Genomic DNA, 12,903 nt, shown 5'->3' with positions numbered 1-12,903 from the left:
TGAACAGTTTTCAAGGTATAGTGGATAGTGTTTAGTTTTAGTGTGTCATGAAAATGCTTGTCGGAATGTTTACTATTCGTATTTCTGGTTGACGTACTATGTTAATCTAAGGTGGGGAATTTGTGACGCTGCAAATCCTAAAGAGAAGAGTGTGCAGGTGTTTCCTTTTTTCAGTATCCAACGTTAACATATTTGTGAAAAACGAGTTAATAACGCTTAATCGCGTCAGAATCGATTAAGTCTGCCTGCTGGATCAAAAGAGAGAGAGAGAGAGAGCTGTAACGCCCGCATGTTCGATACTTCGGCCCAAATCCTGTAATATTTTCCAGCGCTGATGAACTGATGTTCCTCTGCGAATTACTTACCTACAGCCTAGTGAATGGTTTGGATTGTTTTTCATAGGCAGGAACTAAACCAAACCCAAATGCCACAGTGAATGAGAAGGCTAGTCTTTTGAAATCATATTTGCGATTATCCCATTCCTTCACAAATGTGTGATTATGCGTGATTACGTCAACTTCAGAAAAAGTTTGGAATGCGGTGTAAGAGAAGTTTAGATGGTAGTTCTTGACATCTGTGGAGTCATTCTTTCTACAAGACGCATAACGGCGGTTTACTTATGTCTGTACAGCCGTGCCTGCTTTCGGCTACATAGGATCATTTTGAATCAACAGTAATTACCTAGAAATTTAGGCCGGATAAGTCACAATAAAATTGTTACACTACCTGACAAAACATCTATAGCACTCAGATGATGAGGACGAAACAAAATAAAACTTCGTGAGTAGAGAGTGTACGTGATGTTATTTCAGTGATTACTACATCGCGTCCAACACAGAAATAACTTGGTTGTATGAGTACACTTGTCAGTATGGCACTGCATGCGCTCTGGGCTGGATGCATACACTTGTGCGGCTGGGAAGGATGTCATAAGGCCACTGTATCTTATACAGCGGCAAACACCTGCTGTAATTGGTCTTTGGTATAGTGGATAACGGGGTTGACGTCGGAGTTGCAAATATTAAGCAAACCCTTACTGAACATTTATCAGCGGATGTAGTTTGCCTTAGCAGCGAGCTTACGTTTGAAATCAGTACAGAAATTCGGAAATACACTACTAGAAGTGAAAATTATTTGCAGTATCATCTAGTGACAATAACCTTGCCACAGACGACTTGAAATATACCGCCATAAAATTGTATGGAAATACACTAGTCGAAATAAAATGTCCGAGACACATTAGAAGTACTGTATCGGGAACAGATCTGGGTGTTTTCTTGGTTTAGAGAGTACATAAACATCACGCTAAGAGTTCATAGAGATACTTGCGCTGGGTGGACGAGTATTGTTCTGCTGAAAAATGGCACCACGATACTGTCGCATGAGAAGGAACGCATTAGAACGTAGGGTGTCCGTGACATTCTGTTGCAGCCTAAGAGTCCCGCAGCCGTGACCTGAAGTCATGCCCGACAGCTCCCTGCGCCAAGACGCCACGAAGAACACCAGTGTGCCTCGCCAAAAACATTAGAATAATGAGATCTCTCCCCAGGTCGCCAACATACCCGCCGACTATGGTCATCCGGGGCAGTGTAGAGCCGCAATTTACCTTTGGACACAATGCGACGTCATTCGTAAACAGTCCGTGGTTCCCGGACACGGCACCATTCCAAACGCAGCCGTTTGTGTTGTGATGTTAAGGGCAGTCTCCGAATGGGACGGTGATTCACTTGTCCGGCAGCTGCTAATATCCAGACAATGGTATGCATTGACACAAAATGTTAAGATGAGTCTATTTCTTGTTCTCTGATGGCAGGCGCAGATTTGCGGTTACGATATGCTTGGTGTTCAATACGGCGATACTCCGTTATGGGAGTCAGACGTAGTCGACCGAAACCTTGATGACGAGTATGCAGTCCAGTATCGGACCACTGTCGCATCCAAATGACCGAAAAATCTGGATGCTGCACAATTTGACAGACCAGCGAAATGGAGACCAACAATGAGGGGCCTTTCAAACTCTGTAAGGTGCTGATAACGCTCTCTCAGGAGAGTACGCGGAATCTCCTCGTCGTTCGCTGCTATACTCAACGTCTGACACACACACACACACACATACACACACACACACACGGGCACACGCACACACACACACATTGACGTCTGAAAGTCTCTGAACCTGTTTTCATAATTTGAGCATTCATGATGCCTAGCTTACATATACTCTGGGATTGGGAGATTTAGACTTCAAGGTTATTGTTTGTCTGCTCTTGCCATCCAATTTTTCTACAACTGCTCTTGCTATTTGCCACAGAATTTCTGCTCGAGTACCAGGTCCGGCCAACGAGAGGTCGGTCGCCAGTGGACCTGGTTGTCCAGTTTGGCGGTAAACCCATTCTCTAACTGCTGCGCCAGTGCTTAGAATTGGCGAACAGTCTTTCTAAATCTATCACCAAGAAGTGGTACGCCTGTCATCTCCAATTCTCTGGTGTTCTGTTCTCGCTCTGGGAGACGCAATGCAAGGCATGAAGCTTTGTTTTGTACCCGGTGCAGTGCGTCAATATGTTTATTGGCTGCTTTGCCCCTACACCGCAATAGCGTATTCTATAACAGGTCGTATAAGGGTCAGGTACAATGTTACTCCACAGAGTCGAACTGGGGTTTAGTAGGGAATAGAGCTTTGTCATACGTCTGTAGCTGTTCACGCCCCTTTATACCCGACCAGTACTTGAAACAACATAAACAAAAACAACACTAATGCACTGTTGTGGTAGTTCTAACTGTCACAGAGAATTATAATTCTAATCATTTACAAATCCACTGCTGGTAGGTACGAGTGCCAATTACATTGACATCCGACGATGTCATATGGGTGCTTATCTTTTTTTTGTCAGACAGTGTATAGGTAACAGGATAGCTTACTCTTAAATTTCTCATAGTAAATACACTAAGATGGGCCAAGGAAAGGTATTTGCTCCAGCTGTGACGAGCTCGTTCAGCGAACATGAGAGTAAAATTGGAGAGATACGTGCCTACGGCCTGAGTTTCGTCGTCATTACCACGCGAATAGGGACCATGTTAAATGAAATTGGTCCAATTTCTACACTCTGCGGCTCGCCAAGTCCTCACTTTTGGAGAGCAGATGTACATCGAAACACTGATGAAGTCGACAGTATTATCAAACAATTTATACATCTGTTGTCGCCAACAGAAATCGGGGATACAAGTTAATGAAAGAGGCATCGGACACTGTTCTTTTTAACGACCGTAAACGAAGTGAACCTCGAATCGTCATTTGAAGCAATTTTTCATGGTTAAAAGAATGAATAAATCAATAAAATAACGAAATACACTTACGCATGATGGCGGAGAAGTCACATTACACTTACAGAATTATGAAGGTAAATATTTTATAGTAGTTGAAGTGTCGGCAGAATTGCCAACACTGTTTTTAGAGGAGGCCGAAATGCACGCTATAAGCTCACGCAGGCTGGCGTGAGGTCTGAAACAGGATACATAATGAATGCTATAAAGAAAAGTACGTAGCTTCTGGAATACTTAACTTTAATCCACATTTGTAGAACATTGCTCTTGATGATACAGAAGTATTATAGCAATTGAATACGGCGCCTTGCTAGGTCGTAGCAAATGTAGCTGAAGGCTATGCTAACTATCGTCTCGGCAAATGAGAGCGTAATTCTCAGTGAACCATGGCTAGCAACGTCGGCTGTACAACTGGGGCGAGTGCTAGTACGTCTCTCTAGACCTGCCGTGTGGTGGCGCTCGGTCTGCAATTACTGACAGTGGCGACACGCGGGTCCGTCGTATACTAGCGGACCGCGGCCGATTTAAAAGCTACCACCTAGCAAGTGTGGTGTCTGGCGGTGACACCACAGTAGTGTTGAAAGACTGAATTAGTGTGATGGTCGTCGTAAAAATCTCTTACCGGATACTTGCTACACGCAAGGCTGCAGTGAAATAGTAAGAGAGGCTGTAGCTCTGGCGGCAGCTCAAATGGGGGTTTAACGTCCTGTCGACAACGACGTCATTAGAGACGGAACACAAGCTGTGATTAGGAAGTGTGCGAAGTACCTGGCCGTGTCCTTCATCCCGGCATTTTTCTCAAGCGATTCATGTGATAGTTGATTGCTGTCCGTGTAGCCGTGAGTTAATTTTTCACAAGGACAACCAAAGAACGGAGAATTTGATTTCACAAATACGTTGCTAGTACAGATCGTGAATGCAACATAAATTTCCAGTAGAGTCCACTTTGCGTACAGATGTTACATTCATAAGAGCTGAATAAAATTTATAGACACCCTGAACAGTCGGCGACAGAGGACAGCAAACAATCGATGTATGAACGGAAAGGGCAACGGTACGTTGTAGAACTACTTCAGTTACATGAGTTGTGTTGGTCTTCATTATTTTTTATTTCTTGCACGAAGAAGAGAATAATATGCACTGTACAAATATAGGGTACCCTCAGCTGTCCGGAATCCGTGCTTCCTGAGTCTACGAATACCTCCACACGTGTCTCTCAGAAAACAGCAAGTGGCACAGTGCTGCCCTCACAGACAACCACACACTTCATGTGCTCGAGCTATGGTGACGAACATGAACTATATGCTGATCTTGTACAAAAATACAACACACACAAATTCACCAGACAATGGCATGCTGAATATATGGGCAATGCCTATCCGTCAGTCTAGCTGATTTTACACAAACAGAACTTAAATGTGCGAATTCTATTTCTGTTGGTCAGTTTGTTGGAAGATAACAGAGAGCGGTTTGTGAGGTGGCACTTCAACAAAGGTCTGCTCCCAGTTTACGTCATAACATATTGTAATCAGATATAATGACCTCAGTATTTTACGTTGAAGCAAACAGGGATATCCACTTGCACTGGGAAATTTGTGTACTTTCGGGTCAAGCGCTGAGTTAGCCATTGGCAACTTTTTGGGGAGTCACTGGAACTGTGTGCTTGTACGTATGGAAACAATCCAGAAAGCATGCTCATAGCTCTTAAGATATGCATTTTAGATGCCGTGTTTACCAATATTTTTTGCGTGCTTTTCTCCATACCATCACCTCTGAAAGTTTGTCGGTAGAGTTCTGGTTCACCCTCGTTTTGCTTTGCACCTACACGTGATGAGCAGTATTTGTCCGAGGTGACTCCAGCTGAGCACTGAAAAACGAAAATGCAAAATATCTGTCGAAACACCAGAGAAAATGCGCCTTGCGGATCTTAGGAAGAACACGCTGTATGTATGTGTGTGTGTAGGGGGGGGGGGAGGAGGGGGGGGGAGGAGGGGGGGGGGGAGAGGGAGTGAGAGAAACAGTCTCCAGTAATTCGTGAAGGTAACATGCCTTTTCAAACTTTTCTACTTTAGTTTGCGAGTTATGTAGCGACTTTTATCCCTCTATCTGTAATTTTGCTTTTTACGAGTTATTATTTTTCGCTCTCAAAAAGTTCAGCGCATCTCAAAGGTAATAGCGATTTCCAAGGTACTGCCAATTTTATTCCCTTGGAGGTATAGTCTTCGGCCTCATTATCCTGTTTAACCATGATAAAAAAAAGCCTGAAAAGGCCACTCTATACGTCCTCGTGCCTAACTCATTATTATTGTAACTTGGCGTGGTATGCTGTTACCATAAGCAAAGAACTACAAGATTCTCCTTTATCAATTTTTTTAACGGCTGGTAACAGCGCAGTTCGAAAAACGTGTGTTTTGATCCACGCAGAATTTATACTGCCGGCATTGAATAGCCTGTTTGGAAAGGAGGAAAGCCGTACGTAAAGGTGAATGCGATACCGTCTGTACCTGAATTATGATTACTTGTCGTCGTTTAGTAATTGCGGTGTACCACCGGCGTACGTTACGCGCGAGCACCGCGCACAAACGATTACCTGTCAGCTGTGCAGCGGCGTCACAACTCCACCCACTCCGCGCCCGCGGACAAAATTGTCAATTACTCACGGCGGGATGAAATAAGCGCTCGCGTATCCTCTGCGACGGGAACAGAATGCGCGGCTTGTATGGCGGACCGCGCGCGACATCATCGCATGTGAAGGAGGTTCCCGGCCCCGCACTGTTTAAAAAAATCCACCCGACCCGCCCCGCGCCTCCACGAGGCCTCCTGATTAGCCCCGGCGGGTGGGAGGGGTAGGGGAGGGGGCGGGGAGGGAAAAGGGAAGAAAGGGGAGGAGCGGCCCGCACAATGCTCACACAATAAAACACGCGCGCTGAATGGCGTAATTGCGCATTTCCTTACATGAAAAGCGGCTGCTGGCGGCTGGCTGCAGGCGGGCACGCCGCGGCCGTGGCGTGCTGCGGTGCGCTGGGCCCTGGGCTCCGGGCTTCTGCTCTCTCGCTATCTGGCCGCCCGCGCTTCCCTTATTCGGGCGCCTCCGCGGAGCGTGCCGCGAATGCAGCGCGCCCGCTCGCCGCGATGCTATCTGGCGCCGCGGACGCTGCCGCCTAGCGCTAGCGCCGCCAAGCGCTATCTGGCGACCCCGCCAGGACCGCGTGGGGGGCACGTACGCTCGCTTGCGAAAGCCGGTTGCGCACGTGCATCGCGCCATCGCCAGTATCCTGGCACCATATAGGCAGAAACGTCGTACGAGACTCGATAGAACAATTATGAAATGAACAAAAAGAAAACGACAAAATGACTCTGAACACTACAGATTCTCACTGCACTAGGCACGAAACTCAATGATTATAAAAAAAAATGGTTCAAATGGCTCTGAGCACTATGGGACTCAACATCTTAGGTCATAAGTCCCCTAGAACTTAGAACTACTTAAACGTAACTAACCTAAGGACATCACACACCCATGCCCGAGGCAGGATTCGAACTTGCGACCGTAGCAGTCCCGCGGTTCCGGACTACAGCGCCAGAACCGCACGGCCACCGCGGCCGGCTCAATGATTATAGAAATTCTTCCAATCCATATGTGGCACACAGCAAAACAGTCTTGGTTGCAATTTTAGTTTTTTTTTTAGTTTTTTATTTTTCAACGACGCGTTTCGCCTTATTTAGGCATCTTCAGGTTATCTTTTCTAGATGGACGCGAGAGGCATAATGCTTACCACCTGAGCCCCCATCTTACTCTGTTACTCGCTCCTGTGAACGGGAACGCCTTATGCAGATCTTGGTGCCTCTCGCGTCCATCTAGAAAAGATAACCTGAAGATGCCTAAATAGGGCGAAACGCGTCGTTGAAAAATAAAAAACTTAAATTGCAACCAAGACTGTTTTTAACCAATACGCTATAATTATGCTTTTTTAATCCTGTGAATCTTTCTGGAAATACAATTTCTTTCCTCACTTTTTTCCAAATTCTGGCGTAAAAATTTTTCAGTGCAGGTGAATCTTATTTACAGCTGGCGATTTTACAACAGGAAGTAATCACATGGTTGAGATTGGTGCTGGCAGGAGGACGATTCGACTGTGGTGTACCACAATTTGCGGGAAGTAACTGGGGTGTGAAGCTGCAACTTAAAGCGACGTAGGAAGCCTGCGACCTTGATAGAAATGAACACAGGTTCTTATATCACCGCTGAGTGGGTAGCTACATATACAAGAAGTTTCTCCTAACAATCGTCACATGGACTTTCTCTGTTGTGCCAACAGATATTTACAATCTTGTTTCTGCAGTGGTTAGCTGGTGTCAGTCCAATCAAATACTGCTCATCAGATGTTTCATTTGACTCCCAGTCTCAATGGAATGCGTCGGTTCGTTTCCTTTTTTGAACAAAGTGACTTTTAAACCGGAATATTACGTACCCATTGGATAGAGAGCTACCGGATTAGTCTAGTCCGATATTCGTTTTACCGATATGTATTAGCAGAAACAGTAAAACACGAGGAATAGCCGGTATTCCTACAGCGACAACGCAGCACGCTTCTGGATGGCGATAGCAGTCAGCGCTGGCCAAGGTGGTGGTGTTGCTGCTGGGGTACTGGTTATTCTTCGTGTTTTGCTGTTCCTCTTAGTATGTATCGATAAAACGAATGTCGCTCTGGACTAGTCTGGGATCGCTCTGTCAAAAAGGCACGTAAAATTCCACTTCAAAAATCATTTTACTTGTAAAGAGAAGCAAACCGACGCTTTCTATCGATTCCGAACGTCGCCTGAAAGACGTGATGAGCAGCATTTGTTTGGGCTGACTCGAGCTATTCGTTTCCAAATCAAAACTGCAAATACCTGCTGTAAAACCAGAGAAAATGCACCTGGTGACTCTTAGGAGAGACACCTTAAATATATTTGGGCTTAGCGTTACTGGTTCTTACCTATATAAATCACGACTCTTTTAGTTACCTTCCTAATATACTACTCCCACCCCTTACCCTCCTATCCTTCTTTAGTCCTCTTGCACACTGGTTCATTGTGTTCTTGCGCATTCAATGTAAATAATTGCATTGAATTTAACGACTAAGTCTCTTACCGGATTTCCTTTGTAATTCTGAAATACCGTTTCGTGTCAATCTGTTCCTCTACTCTGTAAATCCTACAGACTACACTACTGTCGTACAACCACACCATCTGGAGACATTTTCGATAGATATAATTTGTCGCGGCGATTCACTGTTGGTTGAGCACATATGTTGAAAAGTTATGAGTGTGATACCATACTTTGTAAAAACAAAAAAGAAGGAACAAGTGGGTACACAGTACGGCAGACAAGAAGGTCATTGAAAATGGAGCACAAGCTCTGATTCTTTCAAGAATGGGTAAGGAAACTGGCCGTGCCCTTTCAAAGGGACCATCTCGATATTTTCCTGGACTGCTTTAGGAAAACCACAGAAAACATAAATCAGGATGACCGGACATAGATTTGAAACATTGTACTTCAGAAAATGTAGGTCCAACGTGCTAACCCATTTCACGACCTTTCTCAGTATTGTATTTTGTATGTAGACATTCTGTATGGTATGTGTATTTTTGGAACAACCGCAACATCCTTACTCTTAATGATTATTGGATGGTGTGCTTCTGATCTCATTGCCTTATACTTCGTTTGAAGACGTTCTAAAGACGCACTACGCCCAATATGCGTCAAATAATTTGTTAAACCACAAGTGGTCTGTCCGTTTCAGGCGACACTGGATGTGCTTCAATGTCTCTTGTAACGCAGCACGATGATCCCAAACAATCGTTCTCGAGATTTCTTGACAAGTGAGCGTACAGTCGTGTGTAGCTGATCACTGGCAACCCTTTGTTCAACATGGCTACTTTTTTAGATGCAAGTTGCCATCATTTTCTTTTCAATACTTCAAGTCACACAGCACTCAATTCATCATGTTTATGGGGAACGACCAACTCTGCCGAGTGATTCTTATTTTTAACATGGAAGTAGTGAATGGTAAAACAGAGATGCCCGTTTGCTATTCTACCAAAGAGAGGAGAGGAGTGGCTATCGAGACGAAACTCTTTCGTCTCTATCCTACTTGTGTTTGATTTTGGATGCAACTGGTGAAGCACTTAAACGATAATGTCCTTAAATGTAGTTTTATTGTGGTCTTGAACCTATTTTCTCAACAACGGCGATGTTTTCTTGCGTCATTGCACTCACCAGAACTTCACCCTTCCTAGATACTTGCCGTGTAGTCTTGCCTGTTCGATAATCTAAAAATTTCCAAAAGACTATAACTTGCGAAGGAAAGAGGTGGAGAAAGCCGGTTGCAAATGCTCCTGGCTTACATGCTCATTTAATCCACTTCTGTAATCGAGACGAAAGTCATCTCATGAAAGTGATCGCACTTCTGCTCCCTACTGGTTAAAACAAATTCAACAACAATAATAAGGAAATTGAAACTTCCATGGGTTACCTACGAAGGACACCACTTTTGAACGTATTTCTCCGAAGCGAAATTAGGAGGTGAGTATGACACAGTCTGTCTCACAATTCTTTGTGACCACTGCCACCCTTACTAGACACAGTAAATAGAAAAGGTAGAAAAGCGCCTTTCGTCACATACTCCTTTGTTACACACGAGGCATCATCTAACTCCATTTACAGATGATACAAGAGAGGCGTCATGCATTACAGCGAGAATTACTGTTAAATTCCTGGAAATGTATGTTCCAAAAACTACCAGGGAACTTATTTCTTTGCTTCCATGCACACACACACACACACACAGTCACACACACACACACACACACACACACACACACACACACACACACGTACGCACGCGCGCGCACACAAATCTTTCGAAACAATCACTACGAGAACATGAGCGAAATTGAAGCTCATACGAATGTTCATCGATACCTATTGTTTCCACGCACCATTCGTGAATGAAATACGAAATACATACAGGGTGTAACAAAAATGTACGGCACAAATTTCAAGGCTGCATTCCTCACATGTAGACGCTGAAATTACGTTACATCAACATGGATCTGAAGACGATTTTGTTTTCTTCAACTCATTAGTCATGGGCAATACACACGAACAGAAAGCACCAGCATACCACATGCAACTCTTTCTCACAGGAGATGTTCAATATGCCCTCCATGGGCAGTCATACATGCATCAGCCAGCCGTCGCAGTGACTCTCGTCGGATGCTCTGACGTATCCCTGGAGTGTTGCGTATGGTTTCGCAGCTTTCCACGATACGGGCACGGAGCCTTGAACATCTTGTATTGGGGTGCCATACATAAAAGCTTTCATATGCCCCCACAAATAAACATCCAATAGGTTTAGGTCCGAAGAGCGTGGAGGCGAGGCAATTGGTCAATCTCTACCTATCCATCTACCTTCGAATCTGTTATTTCTAAGCCGATGGACATTAACATTAAAATGAGTAGGTGCACCATCGTGCATGAAATCCATGTTTTGTCGCACAGCCAAAGACATGTCTGTTATCAAATCAGATGGAACATTCTCTAATTATGATAACTTGTGCGCTGAGCCTGATTGGAAGAAAATGAGGCCTTACCAAACAATCAGCAAGCAATGAAGTATGTCGCATGGTAGCAGGGACATGTGAAACAAAACACTAACGGTGCACAACGTAATCAGACGTCACCGAGTGTGCATGTCCCCCATGACTTTAACGTTCTGTTCATGTGTGTGTCCCATGATTAATGAGTTGGAGAAAATGATTTGTAACATGGAAACAAAGTGCTTCCATACGAATGTTCATATAACACAATTCCTTCGCCTACGTGTGATGAATGTGTCCTGCAATTCGTGCCGCGCATTTTTATTAAACCCTGTATATAGTGGTACCAGAAGTACTCTCTCACACTCACCGGCAGTGGATACGGAGTACTGGTTTAGATTTTGCTGCATGAGATAGTCAGACAATACTCATAACATATTCTTTATGTATTGCTTAAGAGCAACAAGCTTGAAAACATCATTCCTAGAAACTGTCCATTCTCATCAATTAATCTCATTGTAGTTTCCCTGTGTTTACATAAAAAAAATCTAGAAGATGACTGCGTAACCACTCACTTCATCATCACTCTGAAACTTCTGTACTTAGTGCTATACCAGACAAACTTTCAGTATGTGGCAAATGTTCAAAAGAAAGCTCAGTAAATTTTAGTGCCGTTAACTGGTATGGTAAGCAAGGACGGGTGAAGCAAGGGGGTCACTAAAAGTAGATTGGCACAGGGAATTACAGGCCGAGAGAATACTAGCATGAAATATCGGCATTAATTTGAGGAAGAAATTTATGAAATCATGCGTTCGAAACTAAATCGTGTAGTGGAAAAACCGGAAAAAAACGAGATATGATGCTATAGAAGAATGTTTCCAATTAAGTGAACCGATAACACAATTAACGAAGAGGTTCTCCGCAGATTCGGTTAGGAGAGGAGCGAGCATGTGAAAAACGCTGATAAGAAGGAAGCAAGGACTATGGGATATGTGTCAAGACATCAGCGAGTAACTGCCTTGGTACAAGAGGGAGACATACACAGTGAAAACTGTACAGGAAGACATAGATGGGAATATAGCCAACAAATAACTGAGGACGCTGAGTGTAACACCCTGAGACGAAGAGGCTGGCATAGGAAAGCAGTTCCAGTTACAAGAAATAAAAAAAGAAAAAGAAAAAAAAGCTGAATTATGTTACGTGTAGCGAACCACGAGAAGCACTACGCTTTTTGCTATTTTGTAAATAATGACATCATTGGAAAATCTTGAACGCTAGTGATACACAACGTTGGTAATGTACAGCATCAACCAGATACGATTTAATTTTGGTTCAGTTCATTGAAGAAGCACCATTACCAGTTACGAATTTGTACATTCATCTTCACACAGCTTACATGCTGTTATCAAAATAGATTGACACTGGTTTTCCGGTGAGCTTCCGTGGAATGACCACTTGGAACATTTGTTTTCATCGTTTTTCTGCAACGAGCAACATGCCGTTCTTCACGTTCTCACATACACTTACAGTGGTCTTTCCAAATATTCATCTACGTCTGCATGAACGCCTTACGGTTTGTGGCTGAGGGTACTTCAAATACCACTATATATTCCCTTCTTCCCTCTTCCATTCGTAAATACGGGAAAGAACGACAAATAGCTCTAATTGCTCGAATTTTCTGGTTATTGTCAGTTCACGGGATGTATGTGGAGGAATGTTTCCCGACTCTTTTTTGAATGTTCTCTCTCTGATTTTTATTTGTAAATATCTCTATGCTGCGTAATGCCTCTCTTGTAGTATCTGCCACCGAAGTTATTAAGCATCTCCTATTGCTCCTGTGTCGACTAAACGATCCCGTGACGAAACGTGCCGCTTTTCGTTAAATCTTATCCATCACTTCTACCATGTATTAAACCAACCTGATAAGGATCCCAGACTGAGGAGTAGTACTCAAGAATAATTCTAACAAGTGTGATTACGTAAGCTTTCCCGGCGTAA

General features: G+C 43.9%; 1 long non-coding RNA gene across 2 annotated transcripts in view; it reads right to left on the bottom strand.

The window, feature by feature from the left end:
* The window catches only part of LOC126101022 (uncharacterized), a 107,137-nt gene extending 100,732 nt beyond the window's left edge, over positions 1–6,405 (bottom strand). The window contains exon 1 of one of the 2 annotated variants that reach the window (XR_007522245.1): positions 6,277–6,405. This is a non-coding gene — a long non-coding RNA (uncharacterized LOC126101022). Of the gene's footprint in view, positions 1–5,056; positions 5,181–6,276 lie in introns of those variants that run through there. The other variant, XR_007522244.1, reaches the window with a different exon arrangement.
* Between the last annotated feature and the right edge of the window lie 6,498 nt (positions 6,406–12,903).

The sequence above is a fragment of the Schistocerca cancellata genome, chromosome 9, assembly GCF_023864275.1.
Source record: "Schistocerca cancellata isolate TAMUIC-IGC-003103 chromosome 9, iqSchCanc2.1, whole genome shotgun sequence".
In the NCBI taxonomy this organism is placed as follows: Eukaryota; Metazoa; Arthropoda; class Insecta; order Orthoptera; family Acrididae; genus Schistocerca; species Schistocerca cancellata.
This window is presented reverse-complemented; position numbering and strand designations above follow the sequence as displayed.